The 16778-nt window shown below is 39.5% G+C and overlaps 1 non-coding gene across 1 annotated transcript; it reads left to right on the top strand.

Moving 5' to 3' along the window:
• The first annotated feature begins 1304 nt into the window (after positions 1-1304).
• Positions 1305-1376, top strand: Trnad-guc (transfer RNA aspartic acid (anticodon GUC)). Its single transcript has one exon. It is a non-coding gene; the product is annotated as a tRNA-Asp (tRNA).
• Positions 1377-16778: the final 15402 nt, after the last annotated feature.

Below are 16778 nucleotides of genomic sequence, written 5' to 3'. Positions count from 1 at the left end.
CGGTATTCATCGACCTTGAAAAAGCATTCGATACAGTCTGGCTGGATGGACTCTTCTTCAAAATGCTGAAGAAAAATTTTCCCCCTCACTTGATTAAAATGTTATGGAACATGTTACACGGAAAATCGTTTCGTGTAACAGAGGGGACCAACACCTCCACGAAAGTATTTAATATAAAAAACGGCCTACAACAAGGCACCGTCAATTCCCCAATCCTGTTTAGCATATACATAAGCGATCTCTTACAAATGTACGGCCTAAATAGCGAACCACACAAAAAAGCAATAGCTTTTGCAGATGACTTATTAATATACGTCAACAACAACAAACCCTCGGTAATACAGAAACAGTTACAAGAAACATTTGATAAAATCGAAGATTATTTTCATACATGGAAACTTAAAATTAACGTCAATAAATGTGAAACAATACTCTTCCGACCTTATATCTCCACAATCTCCGATGCCAATTATGACGTCAGGAAACACTCAAAACTCTTTCATCTACATGACTCCAACAATAAGACAGTAAAAATTCCCCATAAGAACGTGGTCCGCTACTTAGGCGTACATCTAGACTTTAAACTGAACTATAACAACCACATAGACATACAGATAGTCAAAGCACAGAAAGCCTTCTTAGCAAACAAGAGACTCTTCTATTGTAAAGACCTGAATACGAACGTTAAAATCCTGTGCTACAAGCTCCTAGTACGGCCGATACTAACATACGGAGCACCCATATGGTACAACATAAGCGCAAGTACCATGGAAAAGCTTAGACTCCTCGAAAGAAAATGCCTAAGAGCATGTCTCAACAAATATAGAACACCGGAATCCAATTACACGAAACTGTACAGTAACCATAGACTTTACGAAATGGCAAAAATACCCAGAATAGACATATTCACACTGAAACTCATTCGCAACCACTGGGCCAACGTTCCCAACATATTAGAAAATAGCCACATATATCCATCAGCCTACCCCTACCCACAATACCACGAATCAACTAGACATACAGGATATACACCCCCAGAATCATTCATACACTTCGACAGCAACGGACTCATACAAGACAACTACAAACAACCGATCATATATCATTACAATAGAAAAACATACGACAAAAGACTACTCTACGACAGTAACATCACCTTCGACCATCCGGAAATGCGCTTTAGATATAAGTTAACAAAATACGACAAAGAGATCGTCGCGAAGGAAGACCCAGAAAAGTTCTGGTGGTTCCAAACCTAGATAGCAATTATAAGTAATAATAACAAATATTAAAACAGCGTCCCGTCCTCGATAGTATAGTGGTCAGTATCCCCGCCTGTCACGCGGGAGACCGGGGTTCGATTCCCCGTCGGGGAGTGAAATTATATTTTTACAAATTATATTTTTACCTATATGTTATCTAATTTTAAATGCTGTATCAGATTACATTTTTAAATACCTTTATGCAGTATCTTAGCAATAAGAAGCTCAACCGTTACCTCCCGTTAAATTTTAGAAATAAAAGTTGCGTACAAAAATTAATTACATCAAAGAACAAAAATGTACAAATAATCCCCGACCTAAAATGTAAATTAACAGTGCAATAACTAATAGTAGTAACAACAAGGTAGCATAAGCACCCGCAATACACACCGTTAAGTATTTTTTAATTAGATTATACTACAAGTAGAGTCATAGATATAACCTACTAATCACTACCAAAACAAACCCATAATACCAAAGATTGTACAGTTTTTCCCAACCCGTGCCTTTCTGTACATATACATATACGTATCCCTAATTAAGTTAAGCCATACTTAGTCTAAGTGTTAATAGTTGCAATAAGTGCAGTGTACATATAGATATAATCATAATATTAAACCGTGCGTGCCCGGAACTCCGAGCCTTTAGTTTATATATCAAACATTTATATTTGTTATACTTTTTTTTGTGTTTAAGTTTATTGTACCCGCTGTATATATTGTATTTATTGGCACAATAAACACATTGTTACAAAAAAAAAAAAAAAGTGGTCAGTATCCCCGCCTGTCACGCGGGAGACCGGGGTTCGATTCCCCGTCGGGGAGTGAAATTATATTTTTACAAATTATATTTTTACATATATGTTATCTAATTTTAAATGCTGTATCAGATTATATTTTTAAATACCTTTATGTAGTATCTTAGTAATAAGAAGCTCAACCGTTACCTCCCGTTAAATTTTAGAAATAAAAGTTGCGTACAAAAATTAATTACATCAATGAACAAAAATGTACAAATAATCCCCGACCTAAAATGTAAATTAACAGTGCAATAACTAATAGTAGTAACAACAAGGTAGCATAAGCACCCGCAATACACACCGTTAAGTATTTTTTAATTAGATTATACTACAAGTAGAGTCATAGATATAACCTACTAATCACTACCAAAACAAACCCATAATACCAAAGATTGTACAGTTTTTCCCAACCCGTGCCTTTCTGTACATATACATATACGTATCCCTAATTAAGTTAAGCCATACTTAGTATAAGCGTTAATAGTTGCAATAAGTGCAGTGTACATATAGATGTAATCATAGTATTAAACCGTGCGTGCCCGGAACTCAACTAAACATTTATATTTGTTATACTTTTTTTGTGTTTAAGTTTATTGTACCCGCTGTATATATTGTATTTATTGGCACAATAAACACATTGTTACAAAAAAAAAATCGGTTCCTCTATGTGATGTGTATTCATTTATATGCACGCTATGCTCAAATTCGCAATTTGCGAGGTGCTGCTGCACATGATGAGCATATGCTACTAACTCACATTAAGGGACAGGCATACACCACTCCACCGGCTGTTGATGCTTACCTAAGAAGCATAGGTGATTTTTCTGACGCAAGTGGGAAACATCATCGATTAGACGTGCCAGTTTGGCCTAATCTTCAAGGAGATTTTGGTCAGCTCAATGAGCACACGCACTGGCAATATATGTCTTATCCGTCCCCACGCATATTGTCAGAAGCAGTTAAGGCCGACCTAGCGTATACGATTAATACGCGGTTGGGCCGTGACTGGGATATACCCGAAGACCTGAGACCAGCGCCCATTATTATACCCGCCCGTCAGGCACGTGGAAACATACCTGCCACTCCTGAACAAGTGTTCCACCCGATACTCCCAACAGTCAACCTGCTTGGCTGGGACCGTGCAACTACGTTATCATCAGACCAGAGATTACATCTGGAAGACGCTGGAATTTCAACAGATGACTTCGGTGGTGAGGGGAGATTTTGTCTGAATCAGGTACTAATTGAAAAAGTGCATGATGCTTTGAACAACTCCTCTGTGAAGGTCAAATTAGGGAACACACTGCAAGCAACCGATATGTTCCGTAGGCCAGTTGTTATACTACGAAAAGGAACAGAACGGTCAACCATTCTCAAGGATTCGCAGATATCTGGAATCAGAGATAAGAGATCTGTGTGTACAACAGATCGATCGAAGAGTAGTGACCCTCGGTCAAGTGTTTGGTTTTCGCTGCAAGAAAGACAACACCAACAGTGATCGCCCACGAAATACTTGGGCAATTTATGACTGGGGCAAATATCTCAACGTTCCTCGCGCGTGGATTAACACACGCAACACCATCTTCACCCATGGCAGTGGCGATAGGTTAAACATACCAGAGTTCGAAACTCCATATTCTCCCCTCCCGAAACTGTCTGTGGACACTTAACATCTTGATGTGCATGGAATCTCAAATGGGCATATATCATACTTCGTTCTTCGGATCATACTGTGCTTTTCTCGATCACAAAATCATCGAAAGCGACGAGTACTGTACCGTTAATTTAATAATTCGACTATGTAAAACTATTTATATTTTTCTCCCTGTGTTCGACCGGAGGAACAGGGGATGGATGGGGCACAGGGTCTCCTACCGTGTGACGCAGGTGATGACCGTGCACGGGTGCTTCGGCGACTACCTGTGTCGCAATCGGGAGGGAGGCCGAACACACTCTAGAGGAGTGTTCGGCATGGGGGGGGGGATGGATGTTTCTGAGAAGGGCAGGATCAATAGAAGAAGCAAGACTTCCACGGGTCAACGATTCGATGATAATAATAATATACCAAAAATACGTAACACGCTTGTCTCGTTGTCTCGTCGTCTCGTCCTGGACTCTTCCGGTTTTTCCTACTAATAATAGTACCACACTACTTTCACATGCGTAGAAGCACTGACGAAAATCCCCCCACTGAATTAGTCAGGTAATCCGGCTAACGAAACTTACGAGTCTAAGCCGTCTGCAAGTCGAGTCTTAACATTTTAATTGTACCATTTAATAGTGAGACAAGAGTCGGTAGGTAACGAAAGCGGAACCTACGCGATGAAGGTATGTAACTTTTTAAATTCTATATAAAAATGTTGTTCAATAAGACTTTTGGACTCACCCCCCCCCCCCCCGCAATCTTTTCGAAATGTGACATAGATTATTCTATTCGTTTTGACATGGATGCTTGGATCACCCCCTGACTATTAATTTCGGAACTCACTAGACTCGCCGGAGCTCTACCTGAGACGTTCTAGTAATGATTTCGATGTATGGAATAATTAATAATTCATTAATTATCAATTAATAATCTTCAAGCCAATCTTGAGTGACCATAATGATACACCACTTTGGGATCAACACAACTGCTGTTAGAAAACAGCCCCTTGCGGGCCACACGGGGATACCGCACCATCTCCGTCAAGGTGGCGGGCATCCACGCAGTGGTTCCACCGTTCCATTTGGCGGCGGCGGAACGGGCGAAGTTATACCACATCGTTTGCTCGTTTCGCCGCCCGCCGGAAGTGGAGCTTATGCGCGGGGAGGATGAGGAGCTTGTGGCTCTGATACGCCAGGCCCGGGCGGACACGTTTGCTGAATGGGGGAAACTGCTCGCCCCCTCGACGCATCAGACCGTACGAGCCCTCCTGTCCATATTTGATATATGGTGCAGGAGACGGGGAAGGTTGACCTTCCGCCTCACGCAGTTGCTCTCCGGCCACGGGTGCTTTGGGGAGTGCATGCACAGGATGGGGCAGGAGACAACGGCGCAGAGTCACCACTTCGGTAATAAGTAGGTTAAGATGTAAATAGTAGTGTAAGTTATATTAAGTTAGTTTAAGAATTACTTGCAAGAGTACTGCCGACGTATGTAAATAACATGTTATGTTATTATGTTACACGACGTGTTGGCCGCAAAACGCACAAATGCTGACCTTAAAGATCTTAAAGCTACACCTCGTTGGGGAACACCGGGTGGATGACACGCACGGTAAACCAGTAAAAATGTTTTATCTCGCAGAAAGAGATACAGATTCACAGCAGCCAAATCGGAAAACACTTCGACAAGCAAGCGCTTTAAGAGAAGTGTTACGAATCAATTGTTTGTTTTAGTTAGGTGTTGCGAATTGATAATTTAAGTTAAGATGTTACTAGGATATCCCCTCTTCGCGCAAGATGACAGTGTGAAATGTAAAAGACGAATTTAAGTATGTGTATACGACGAACAAATACCGTAATAAATTAATAGCGTGAATAGAGTTAAGTTTGTAGTGTAGCAGTGGTGCGATGCGGAAATATTGTAAACTGCGTGCGAATATTGAATGGTGTGGTGACAGATCTGTATATGTATAGAATGCTACTATGGGAGAAAATGTGTTCCAAATTAAGCGTTATAAACCTCTCGCGGCATCGCGTATTGCAGGGAGACCGTCACATGGACGGAAACCCCGCAGTTGGCCACGGATAAGGTTGTTATGGACAACAGCCTAGGCCCGGCAGACCGGGAGGGGGTTGTGATCAAACCCCTCCGAAACCAGGTCCGCGAGCACGGTAAGATCGTAAAGATCGAACCGGGGCCGTTAAGCCAAGCGAAGCCAGCGAGAGGGGGCTCAACCCACCTATTAAGAGAGAAAGAAGTGGGGCAGAATATAAATATTTGAGTAGACTAAGCGGAAGTCTGATTAGAGACATAATTGTGTGCGAGATCGCAATTCTGTTACTTAGCGCATTGTTTATGATTATCTGTCATCTTATTTCATATCAAATTTGCGTATTTATTTTCATATTAGTTGTTCAAAGGGCCTAGCCGATTAAGATGGTCAAAACTGCCCTTAGAGGTTTTTCAATGATTAATGAACCATTCGAAAGCTGACCCAGAAAAACCCCTCTGAGCAAAATTTCAACCCTCTATCTTGCCCGTGAGGGTAGTTACAGGGTAAATTAGATTTCGCGCTTTTCCGCGCATTTCCCACACTCTGATGCTTCCTAAAATTCTGTAAAAAATGTGGCATATTTTGGATCCTAAGACAGATTTTTGAGAATTTTTTCAGATTTTTTTCTTGCGAACTGTGGTCGTAAAAAATGAAAAATCTCAAAAAAATCGGAAAAATGTACATTTCTCAAAAATATGAAAACATGCTATTTTGCTGTTTAGTGCCCCGATAAAGTACCATAACAGGCAGTGTCCTCAATTTTTTTTAGATTTTTTCTTGTGGGCACTTTTTGTCCAGACAAGAAAAACCGAATTTTTTCGCCGTTTCTGCTGTTAGGAGGAAAGTTACACTTGTTGGTTTTATCGCAGGTATATATTAAGTCATTTTAAACATTATTACATTGAAACAAGTAAGTGTTTGACCTAAGAAATGTTTTAAGAGAAAAAATGGATTGTATTTTGTGCGATATATACCAGAATGTTCGGAACGTCTACAACATCGCCGGTTGACACAGCGGTTAGGGCGTCGGGCTACGGAGCGGATACGCTGGTGTTCGAATCCCGTCGGTGGGAAAGTTTTCTTTCCCTACGTCATCTTTATTTTTTCAATTTCTTGTATGGTTTATTTATGTGATTTTAACAATATTTTTTTAATGTTTTAAAAATATTGAGGTAACATTTTTAACTAAAATATATACAAAAATAGTTTTGCAGTATCTATTATTTCCTCGATTCTCTAATTGTATATGTTCATCATTGCGGTCCTGTTTAACTTTGTTAATATTAAAATTCATTAATCTAGTTTCTAAGCCTTGCGTCTTCAGAAATTAGGGAGGAAATAAGAAGAACTCTGAATAAATAACACGCAGCAAAGTATTGGTTTTTGTCAAATTGAGAGAAAAGGGCTACATACTACCACTATTTTGAAAGTGAGGTATCAGGTACAAATAAGCCTAAGCCATTCCTCTTTATTGGAAGGTACACGAGGAAGTAATTCCCGTTTATAGTTACTTGAATAAAAGACTTGTTCTGTGGACATTTATGATACGGATCAGGAAGTTCATTATTTTCGGTGGGATGCAGAGGCAATTCATAGTATACTAGGTCAAAAGTACCAGCTTCTACACAAACGAGTAGACAACAAAACCTTTCCAAAAATTGGAAACAATTGGAACTGCAAAAAGACTCCATTTCAAACAGTATCCTCGGTAGATACTCTTGATTTTCCGGAAATGACAGAAATAGATTTAAAAATTCTTTTCACGGAATCTTACCAATTTTCACAAGCAATTTCATATCAGGCAGAAATCGTGGACGAACACAATAATATAAATATTAATTTATTGCCTAATCCAAGAAAATAATATCATTAAATTCGAAGTAAAATCGGAGTGATATAAATAAAAGTTAGTTAAAAATGTTACCTCAATATTTTTAAAACATTAACAAAATATTGTTAAAATCACATGAATAAACCATATAAGAAATTGAAAAAATAAAGATGACGTATGGAAAAAAAACTTTCCCACCGACGGGATTCGAACACCCGCGTATCCGCTCCGTAGTCCGCCGCCCTAACCGCTGTGCCAACCGGCGATGTTGTAAACGTTACGAACATTCTGGTATACATCGCACAAAATACAATCCATTTTTTCTCTTAAAACATTTCTTAGGTCAAACACTTACTTGTTTCAATGTAATAATGTTTAAAATGACTTAATATATACCTGCGATAAAACCAACAAGTGTAACTTTCCTCCTAACAGCAGAAACGGCGAAAAAATTCGGTTTTTCTTGTCTGGACAAAAAGTGCCCACAAGAAAAAATCTAAAAAAAATTGAGGACACTGCCTGTTATGGTACTTTATCGGGGCACTAAACAGCAAAATAGCATGTTTTCATATTTTTGAGAAATGTACATTTTTCCGATTTTTTTTTAGGTTTTTCATTTTTTACGACCACAGTTTGCAAGAAAAAAATCTGAAAAAATTCTCAAAAATCTGTCTTAGGATCCAAAATATGCCACATTTTTTCAGAATTTTAGGAAGCATCAGAGTGTGGGAAATGCGCGGAAAAGCGCGAAATCTAATTTACCCTGTAACTACCCTCACGGGCAAGATAAGGGGTTGAAATTTTGCTCAGAGGGGTTTTTCTTGGTCAGCTTTCGAATGGTTCATTAATCATTGAAAAACCTCTAAGGGCAGTTTTGACCATCTTAATCGGCTAGGCCCTTTAATTAAAGAGATAATTGTGTGCGAGATCGTAATTCTGTTACTTAACAAGAAGCTTTCCTACGCGTATCAAGCAGAGATTGGTGCGTGTCACAAGCACATTCGAAGCGAGATCACCGTCACAACGCTAAACTGGTGCGGATACCTGCACAGACTAAGCCTAATCAAGATGCATGGGGTACTAAGTATCAAAAAGTGGGATCCGATAATCTCTGGGGATTGAAATGTACAGAAGTGAATGTGTGGCGTACCCATGTTGTCGGCGCTAGTATGCATGAAATACATCCTGACATAGAAGCAAATAATAACCCCAGCGTTAGGTGTTATGGAGCGACTAATACATATTGGATGCTCTGGACAACTGTTGCTGGGGCTAAGGAGCAGTTTATAATTAGGCCGAAACAGCCGTTTATATTTTTCTGCAAAAGACTTGTTAGAGTTGTTTTAGCTCATGTAATTGTTAGCAAAAACAAACTTCCTTCAGGACAGTGCATTTATGCGTTGTCACGTCCGGTGGTTCGACCGTAAATGAATAAACGCTTAGATAAAGAATTAGTATTAATTATTATAGAAAAACCCGATGATGTCGCGCGAGAGGAAATAAAATAAGATTAAAATATATGTTAGCAATTCTACGCAGTTAGGTAGCGCGGAAAAAGACTCCAACTTATCTTCCTGCAAGACACGCAGACGAAGATCAGTTTACACCTTGGAAACAAACAAGAAGAATATTATGCCGAATTACAAGAAAAGACGTCGACTTCATAAGTAAAAGAACCCTGGCAACACACAGCTGACTAATCAGGAGACATTCAGAAGATCAACTCCTCAAAATGAGTTCAGTCAGTTAGTAAAAGATCCGTACGGTAGACGCGTCGCGCAATTATTAACAGTTCCTTTTAAAATCTATGAGTTTCGGCGTATAAGTCCCGCGAAGTGCTCGTGAAAGTTCAGCAACTTCGACCTACGAGCCACTGCGGAAAACCAGCGACTACAACCTGCGAGCGCCCTTCCGAAATCAGCGACTACAAACTTGCGAGCGATCTCCACAAATCAGCGACTCGATAAATTAATATTATTATAAAGCGAAACACTTGTAAGCCCTCTAGCTTATGCGCTATACAAAATCCCTGCTTGTAAAGTAAAGTCAAACTTCGAATATCTGATTCAGCACCTAATTCTGAATAAATCGATAATTTTGTTGTTTTTTTTTTAAATACGGGTACAACATATTTAACCAATCCTCAATTTTCCGAACCGTAGCCGATGAATGCAGGTAGGTTCAAAACTGCGACTTATCCCCAAAAAATTATAATCCGCCCCAACTGGGACATAACAAAAATTAGTGACAGCGGTGGGATAAAGCGCAGTGACAAAGACCTTTGATCAACAAAATATTAGAAAGTTTTGGAAAGAACCTTCAATATATGAGTATGTATATCGGAAAATTAGGCCAGGGAAGCTGCTATCAATCCTCAGCACATCAACTTGTACGGGTAAACCAGTGATAAATGACATCAGAAACCCTGATATCCCAGAGACCAACTATATAAAATAGATGAAGGTAATAGCGGGACAAAGGATCAATTCAGAAAGACAACAATGCCTATACCAAGGCCGAATTATCGCCCAAAGGAAGAGGTGTTACAAGAATTCTACGGGCCTATAGATGGGTTAGTACCGACCCACTATCCAGAAACATACCGGAACCTCCTGAATCTGTACTGTGTCGTCGCACCACGAAAAGAGACGTCCTACATACATCACTGAAATAGGATATGTCGTGCGTGTTATGGCCGCCTGATGAGAAGGGAACAATGGTATTGTGAAGAAGGAGGCTGGCACATCTTGTGTCAGCTAGATCTAGCCCAAACCTACTCCAAATATGGACTGCCCGCCGGGAATTTTCCGGACCAAGACGTACGGAGGAGACGTATGGACTACCGCCCCGAAGAGGAGGTATTGGAGGAATTTTATGGGCCGATAGATGGGGTAATACCACCCCATTACCCTGAAACGTACCGAAATCTTCTATACTGCGTGGGTACATCAGCATAGGATATGCCGGACATGTTATGGCCGCCTAACCCCAAGAGAGCACTGGTACTACGAGCAACGGGGCTGGCACATCATGTGTCAGCTGAATCCGGCCCAGACCTACTCCAAATGCCAAGACTGCGGTCGGCAACTAGAAAGGGTCCGTCAGGCATGGGAGTGCACGGAATGCATCGAAGAGCACTTCGAAATGAACGTGGACGAGTGGTGGCTGATCCACACTGGCTACGCCCAAGAAGTAGTGACCCGATGGTGACAAACGCACCCACACCATGTACACAGTTTTTTTCTTCTCTTCTCATTACATTTGGATCCTTCAGTACAGGAATATTAGCAGTCCTTATAATCCTCAAATTTATAAAGGTGTCACGTCCGGTGGTTCGACCGCCAACGAATAAACCCTCAGATGAAGAATTATTATGAATTATTATGGACAGCCGATGATGTTGCGCGAGGAGAAGTAAAAATAGGATTAAGATATATGTTAAAAATTCTACGCAGTAAGTTAGCAAGACACGCAGATGAAGATCAGTTCTCACCCTGAGAACAAACAGGAAAGGTGTCTAATTATTCCAAATTATAAGAAAAGACGCCGACTTCATGGTAAAAAGATCCTGTCGGCATACAGCTGACTAGTCAGGAGACATCAAGAAGATAAAAAGATATAAGGTAGAGAATCCTGTGCCAGCATCTTTGAAAAACAAAGGACTGTCCATATTATAAAAAGGGGGACCAACTCCTCAAATTCAGTTATAAACAGTCAGTCAGTCAGTCAGGCAATCGTGAACAATCAGTTATTCAGTCATAGTCAATAGTCCAGTGGTCTCTTTCGAAGTTAAAATAGTTCATTCAGTTGTTTCGCGACAAACCGTTTCAAAGACCAGTGTCAGCAGTAGGAGTATATTGTAACCGAATCCGAACCCGTGATCACGGTAATATTAATATTATTATTATTATTATCAAACTATTTGTAAGCACTCCAGTATATGCGCTATATAAACCATATTTGTAAAATCAAAGTAATCTCTGATTCAGAACCACACTTTGAATAAATCAATAATTTTGTTGTTTTCAAAATAAGGGTACAAAGATATTTAAACGATCCTCAATTTCCCGAACCATAGCCGGTGTATGCAGGTAGGTTTGAAACTGCGTCCTATCCTCTTAAAATCGTAATTCATCCCACTTGGGACGTAACACTATCAAAGCTTGCAAAGGAGTATCTTTGTGTTATGGCAACATCTGTTCCTTCCGAAAGAGTATTCTCAAAGACTGGCGAAATAATTAGTAAAAAAAAGGAATAGATTAAAAGACAATATAGTGAATAAAATATTGTTTCTTAATATGTACAAAATAAATCGTTTATTATGTCTATTTCGTATATTTTCATTTTATCTACGTTTTTTTCTTGCCGAAATGTTCCAGTATTTCCACTCGCGGCATTTCTATACTCATGTCAGGTCGGAACTCACAGTCAAATTTAAAGCATCGAGATATTTGAAGGAATCATTTGGCAATCGATACATATAGTATAGAAACAGCTTATAGTAATCATGAATAAATTACTTCTGTGAATTTGATTGCAAAGTTCAAGAACATTGACACCTTCGACTCGATAATTTCATAGGATGGATAATAAAAATGCCCTTGCAGGTATTAACGAAACAACCCTCCCCCTCCCTAAAGAACAAATTCGGTCATTCAAAATAGGCAGAATTTTTCATCAAAACAGACAGTTTTTTCGAATATCACGGAAAATAAGGAGACCGCCGCACAGTGCGGACAAATGGCCTGTTTTCCGGCACTTCTCGTAATTTGGTTATTAACGTATATATTAATATATACAGGGTGAGTCACCAAACGTTAGCACCTCAAATATCTTTGTTGTTTCTAAAGATACGTAAAATATGGTAAGGACAAAGTTGAATGGTACAATGGGGCTGACACGATGCAAAAAAAAATTTTGTTTTTATGTCATTTTTTGGAGATATCAAGGTCACCTTGACTTTTTTAAATGGAACCACCCTTTTTTAAACACCTACAATGATAGTCTCTTTCATTAGGAATTCAGTGACTATAATTAGTCCAAGGTCATTCATGGTCAAGGACAGAAAAAACGTATAAAACTAAAATATGGGAGCAGAATACGTTTATCACGGTTGAGACTTGTAGGAAATAGTAAACATACTATGGTCGTAGTTAAAGTAAACATACTAAGGTTCTTCAATGTTATTCAGCATTCTTATTTACTATCAGTATGTTTCCAAACGCGATTCCGCTATGTTATATTCGATGACTGAAAAGTGTGATATGATCACGATTTACTGTGAATGTAGAAAAAATGCAGTGCAGGCTCGACTACTTTATGAAGAAAGGTACCCCGAGCGAAACACTCCTTCTAGACATACTTTCACTAATACGTACAGGTTGTTTCGAAGTACTGGAAGTGTACATGCAAGACAGTACAAACGGAAGAAACCCACGACTAATGAAGACAATGAAATTAATATTTTAGCAGCTATAGCTGTCAATCCTTACGTGAGTACGAGAAAAATTGCCCGGGAAGCAGGCATAAGTCAAAGTAGCGTAATACGAATTCTGGCCCGACATAAATTTCATCCGTTCCACATATCGCTCCATCAAGAATTGCACGGGAATGATTTTCAAAATAGAATTAACTTTTGTCAATGGGGATTGCTTCAAAATCATTCATTCTTTTCTAATGTCTTGTTTACGGACGAAGCAACATTTACTAATCATGGCTCAATTAATCTACGGAACGCCCATTATTGGTCTGTGGATAATCCGCACTGACTGCGAGAAATTGATCATCAAAGACAATGGAGCGTAAACGTGTGGTGTGGTATTTTGAACAACAAAGTAATTGGACCATATTTCGTTAACGGAATGATGACGGGACAGAAATACGCTCAATTTTTGCAAGAAGATCTGCCAATTTTGTTAGAAGATGTCCCTTTACAAAATCGCTACGATATGTGGTACCAACATGACGGTTGTCCTGCTCATTATGCACGAGTAGCAAGAGAAACGTTGGATTCTCGATATCCAAACCGATGGATTGGACGAGGCGGAACAGTTTCATGGCCGCACGTTCGCCTGATTTAAATTCACGGGATTTCTTTTTATGGGGTCTGCTAAAAGAGACCATGTACACGGATGCTCCAACAACAGTTGAAGATATGCGTCAGCGTATCATCACAGCATGTACGAATTTCAATTCGGATACACTTATCAGAGTTCAACATTCCTTCAGAGCTCGTTTACAACAATGTATCGACGCAGACGGCCATCATTTCGAACATTTATAAAATACAGGTATTCTGCTCCCATATTTTAGTTTTATACGTTTTTTCTGTCCTTGACCATGAATGACCTTGGACTAATTATAGTCACTGAATTCCTAATGAAAGAGACTATCATTGTAGGTGTTTAAAAAAGGGTGGTTCCATTTAAAAAAGTCAAGGTGACCTTGATATCTCCAAAAAATGACATAAAAACAAAATTTTTTTTTGCATCGTGTCAGCCCCATTGTACCATTCAACTTTGTCCTTACCATATTTTACGTATCTTTAGAAACAACAATGATATTTGAGGTGCTAACGTTTGGTGACTCACCCTGTATATATAAGGTACTAAAACTCAAGGAACGTAAAGAATATATTTCGCAGAAGTTATAAGGGAATAGCAATCCCTAAGACCCGTAACCTATAAATTCCAAATTCAAGAAAACAAGATCTATTCAAATTAAAACATTGATAAAGAAATAATGAGAAAATACCTGCGAAATGACTTCTTAACGACTTCGAATACATTTTAACAATGTTATAACTCCGGAAACCACTACTATGGACCACCCGTTAAATATATTTAAAGACTTTAACTATGCAGTAAATTAGCGCGGAAAACGATCAACAGATAAGGAGAAGACTCCAACTTATCTTCCTGCAAGACACGCAGATGAAGATCGGTTTACACCCTGACAACCAACAGGAAAAATGTAATGTTACTTACATTGAAGATCCATTCCACATCAGATGGAAACCGAGATGGTGACCGCGGAAACAGTCCGCGAGATAAGGAGTGAATCCGCACTGCGAGCCTCACCCACTTGAAAACACTGAAAATAAATAATAACATGTATTCAACAGCAGAAGGTAAAGTTTTCAAGCTACTACACGCCGTAAGGAAAATAAATTGTAGAGACAACCTGAGAATAAATGAAGAAAACGTTTGCGGTGCAATTAGAAATTGTCTCTACCTGTAATACTTCCACTTGTGAAGACTTCATTCAACGTTTATGAACTCAATAATTACATATATAGAAACAACTTATAGTGATCATGAAAAAATTACTTCTGTGAATTTGATTGCAAAGTGAAAAAACATTGACCACTTCGACTCGATAATTTCATAGGGTGGATAATAAAAATGCCCTTGTGGATTTTAAGAAAGAACCCTCCCCTGCCCTAAAGAACAAATTCGATCATTCAAAATAGGCAGAATTTTTCATCAAAATAGAGTTTTTTGTGAATATCTCGGAAAATAAAGAGACCGCCGCACAGTGCGGACAAATGGCCTGTTTTCGGGCACTTCTCGTAATTTGGTTATTACTGTATATATTAATGTACACTAACGAGCAAAACTGAGTCTACACTATTTGAAGCAACATAACTTTTAAAAAATTAGATCAAATGACTTGAATTTTATTGAGAAGTTAGAAGGATTAGTTTATTAGACGAGGTGTAGGAAGGAATGGGAAGGGATGGAAAGGTTACAGGAGAGGTTTCTGAGGTGGGTCCTAGGGGTAGAGAGGTACACACCCGGGAATATGGTGAGGGAAGAGCTGCAGAGGGAGTTGTTGAGAGGGAGGGCGGGGTTGAGGGCATAGCGGTACGAGAAGAAGTTGCGGGAGGGAAAAGGGGGGTAGCTAGCTAGGTAGTGCTGGGAGCAGGTAAGAGGAAGGGCAGAAGGGGTGGGGTGGCAGTAGGTGGGGTGAAGGAGAGACGGCGTTTTTGGGAAGAGTGGGGCTGGACAGTGGAGGAGACGGAGGAGATTATGGAGGAGAGGATAGAGGCAGTGAGTGAGGACATAGTGAAAAGGCAAACGAAGAAGCAACAGGGGGAGAGATGGGAAAAGATAGGAAGAGCAAGGTACAACATACAGTACTGGAGGGTGAAGGGAGAGGGGATACCAGGGTATCTGAAGAAAGGGTGGGCAGAGAGCAGGTGGCAAAGGGTGGCCAGGTACAGGTTGGGAAACGAGATGAGAGGTGGAAAGGATTGGTTGCAGAAGGAGAAGAAAGTATGTAGGGTCTGTGGCAGAGATGGGCAAAATATTTATCTAAATAAAAATTTAGAATAACGAATAAAAGATAAAAATATTTTTATTCGTTATTCGAAGGTTCGAATAAAAAAAGTATCTTTATCCGACGAGTATCAGATAAATACTTTTATCCGACGAGAATTTATCCGACGAATAAAGATAATTTTTTTTATTCGAAGCGGATTTATTCGAACTTCGAATAATTTTTTCATCTTTTATCTGTATCTTTTATTCGAAGGATTCGAATAAATCTTCGAATAACTTTTGCCGAGCGCCGAGCATCAAAGACCCAGCGACGACAGACGACATACAATGTAAGCGGATGGAGAATCGCGCACGAATGAAAGTTTAAACTTTTAGATTTTTCAACATATCCTCATCAAATTGTGACGAGCGAATGGAGGGGATTTTCCTGATGAAAATGAGGTCAAATTCGAGTGTAATCGAACAAGTTTCACTGATACCTAATTTTACGATAAAAATTACAGTCTCATTAAAGACAGTCCAAATGAAGTCGTGTTTGGACTCATTTCGATCGGAATAAGCTCTACAACTCGAAGGCTTCGAATAAATCTACGGATAAAAATGCTAAATACAGTCCAATTTGTACCGTGTTTAGTGTCATTTTAATCAGAAGAATGCCACGAATTAGTTGGCGCAAGACCCACAAAAAAATCATGAAAAACAATGAAGTTTTGCAATTGGATTGGTAGTTGTTTGACACCGATATCGCGCGCTCTGCGACCTCGGAACTTCAAAGACCAGCGTCCGACCAACAGCCTACAATGTAAGCAGACGGAGAATCGTGCATTATTGGCAATTTATGCTTGTATGTTTTTAATCAGAACAATATTGTTAAGACGAACGAGTTGTAGAGCTTGTTCCGATCGA

The sequence above is a fragment of the Halictus rubicundus genome, unplaced genomic scaffold (assembly GCF_050948215.1).
Source record: "Halictus rubicundus isolate RS-2024b unplaced genomic scaffold, iyHalRubi1_principal scaffold0027, whole genome shotgun sequence".
NCBI classification, from domain to species: domain Eukaryota; kingdom Metazoa; phylum Arthropoda; class Insecta; order Hymenoptera; family Halictidae; genus Halictus; species Halictus rubicundus.
The sequence above is the reverse complement of the archived record's forward strand: the minus strand, read 5'-3'. Positions and strand labels throughout refer to the sequence as shown.